The following is a 2983-nucleotide window of genomic DNA, read 5'->3' on the forward strand; positions in this document are numbered from 1 at the left end:
TGAAATATCAGAAAGACTTATATTTAGAAACAGAGGGAGTACATAGATTTCTATACATAGTTGGGCCCAGGCCGAGAAATAAATAATTAAAGGATTCCTCTCCCTTTAGCATATGCCTATGTAGCACTCCTTCTGAATAAGCTTATAAGCAAATACTCCCTCCGTTCCTAAATATTTGTCCTTTTAGAGATTTCAAATGGACTACCAGTCTACCACATATGAATATATATAGACATATTTTAGAGTGTAGATTCACTCATTTTGCTCCATATGTAGTCATTTGTTGAAAATCTCTAAAAAGACAAATATTTAGGAACGGAGGGAGTACTAGAATAACTTTTCTGCTATTACTCTACCTCTGGCCATGAGCATGCGTTGTGTTCAAGGCTGCTCAAAGTTTAGACTGAACGATTGGCTCAACCTAGATACTCCCTATATAACTTAATATAAGACGTTTGTTGAAGCACTCATCACAATGAGTCATCCAAGTTAGCGGCAAGTGATACCTAAAAGCATAGTCACCCGCAAGGGGGAAAAAACTAAAAGCATAGAGCAAACCTTAATTTTAGCAAAGACTGAGGTGTCGCCGGTGCTGACTACTGCTGTATCCTGAGATGATGTTTACAGTGAGACCAGCATAGAGCCACGAACCATACACCGACCTAAGCTAATCTTTGTCATGATGAGATCCCTAATTCACATCGTCACGGTCTCACGGCCTGGGATGAGGCTGCAGTATACAGAAACCCAAATAAGTAAAGCATTTTATGGTTAATATTTGTTTAAGCCTAGTTTACACAATAATGAAACAAACTGTGTATGTTGACCATTGTGCACGTAGCGACTACATAAACAGAGTAAATTCATATGCATCAGCAATAGTAAAACCGGATAGTCATTTTGGATTAAGAAAAAGGAAGAAACTTTCTCATCTAAATTACTAAACTATCCCAGGTAAGCAAGTTGGGCCACCTACCTGATGAATGGTATGAGTGCACTACAGCATCGCTGAATCCCATAGGTAAAATAGTACAAACACTTGTTTTTGCACGAATATCATGAACTCGTATCTGCAAACAAACAAAAAAATGCCATACAATTTGTTGGTTATCTTTTATCACAAATTCACGCTTTACTTCTTTTGCTAATATACCTTGACATCTATGGTCGAGTGCGAATCAAGTTTCTTCTCCAAGAAGACCCAACCAAGACCAAGAAGAAATTCTTCAAGCTAGAACACACAGTTTGACCATATTAGCTCTAAGTAGCAGGTACAACTAAACTAATTTATCTACAATGCTAGAAAGTTAGTACCTCAACTACAGTAGAACGATGATCCAAGTCAATCACATCCCCTCTTCGGAGGCCAATCTTTTCAATGGTAGAGTCATGACACGCCTAAGCAAATTTAAAAGTTATAACTCTACTATGTTCCGGTTGTGAAAAATAGCAGAAATTTGGTAGAAAAAACTTATAATTATAAATAGTCAAAAGGAAAAGACATGTGTGTGCTTGAGGATGCCTGAGCTACAATAAATCCACTGTTGATACTGTGGCGGGCCCGAAGCTCATCTCTGTAAACCGTATCCAACATCCGCAGTCTTTAGCTCAAGGTGATGAATAGGATGAGCAATGCAGCTGCAACAAGTCAGGTTCTTTAGTACTCCTATCTAGCAAATAATTGTAGATCCAGACATTTCCAAATGATCAAACTTAACGTTACCACCAGTTTGATCAATTAACCGCAGGCAAAGGCTCTAAACTGTTCATCCATTCAATTTTTGCTCAATTTTAAAGTGTGTCGGTGTAACACCCTCGATGCGACTATAGCTCCCATGTGTCGAGGCACGACTTAGAGACATAATCGCATTGAAGGCATATGTCGCAAGTGAGGTAATCTTCACACAACTCATGTAATACATAAGGGAAAGAGATACATAGTTGGCTTACAATCGCCACTTCACACAATTACATGAATAAACATTACACCAATCAAATACACTCATGGTCCGACTACGGAACCAAAATAAAAGAAGAACCCCAACTGCGACAAAAGGTCCCCGATCGACCCCAACTGGGCTCCACTACTGATCAACTAGAGCGAAACAACACAAAGGACAAGATCTTCATCGAGCTCCTCCTGAGCTTGGTTGTGTCATCTACACGGACTCATCGGCACCTGCAAGCTGGTTTTGGAAGTATCTGTGAGCCACGGGGACTCAGCAATCTCGCACCCTCGCGATCAAGACTATTTAAGCTTATGGGTAAGGTAAAAGGTATGAGGTGGAGCTGCAGCAAGCGACTAGCATATATGGTGGCTAACATACGCAAATGAGAGCGAGAAGAGAAGGCAAAGCACGGTCGATAAAAGTATGATCAAGAAGTGATCCTATAGCAACCTACGTCAAGCATAACTCAAACAACCGTGTTCACTTTCCGGACTCCGCCGGAAAGAGACCATCACGGTTACACACGTTGATGATTCATTTTAATTAAGTTAAGGTTCAAGTTATCTACAACCGGACATTAACAAATTCCCATCTGCCCATAACCGCGGGCACGGCTTTTGAAAGTTCAAATCCCTGCAGGGGTGTCCCAACTTAGCCCATGACAAGCTCTCATGGTCAACGAAGGAATAGACCTCCACCCGAGACATTCCGATCAGACTCGGTATCCCAGTACAACAAGACATTTCGACAGGGTAAAACTAAACCAGCAACACCACCCGAATGTGCCGACAAATCCCGATAGAAGCTGCACATATCTCTTTCTCAGGGCACACTCAGATGAGACTAGCTACGAGTAAAACCAACCCTCAAGTTTCCCCGAGGTGGCCCCGCAGGCAGCTCAGTTCGAACCAACACTCAGAGGAGCACTGGCCCGGGGGAGTTAAAATAAAGATGACCCTCGGGCTGGCCAACCCAAGGGAAAGAAAAGGCTAGGTGGCGAATGGTAAAACCAATGTTGGGCATTGCTGGAAGAG

At 41.8% G+C, this 2983-nt stretch overlaps 1 long non-coding RNA gene across 1 annotated transcript; it reads right to left on the minus strand.

Annotated features, from left to right (window-relative positions):
- Positions 1-269: 269 nt before the first annotated feature.
- Positions 270-1903, minus strand: LOC123048970 (uncharacterized). The gene is made up of 4 exons (XR_006423414.1): positions 1315-1903; positions 1154-1231; positions 977-1070; positions 270-730 (listed from the first exon to the last, which is right to left on the minus strand). It is a non-coding gene; the product is annotated as an uncharacterized lncRNA (long non-coding RNA).
- Between the last annotated feature and the right edge of the window lie 1080 nt (positions 1904-2983).

Source organism: Triticum aestivum, chromosome 1A, assembly GCF_018294505.1.
Source record: "Triticum aestivum cultivar Chinese Spring chromosome 1A, IWGSC CS RefSeq v2.1, whole genome shotgun sequence".
In the NCBI taxonomy this organism is placed as follows: domain Eukaryota; kingdom Viridiplantae; phylum Streptophyta; class Magnoliopsida; order Poales; family Poaceae; genus Triticum; species Triticum aestivum.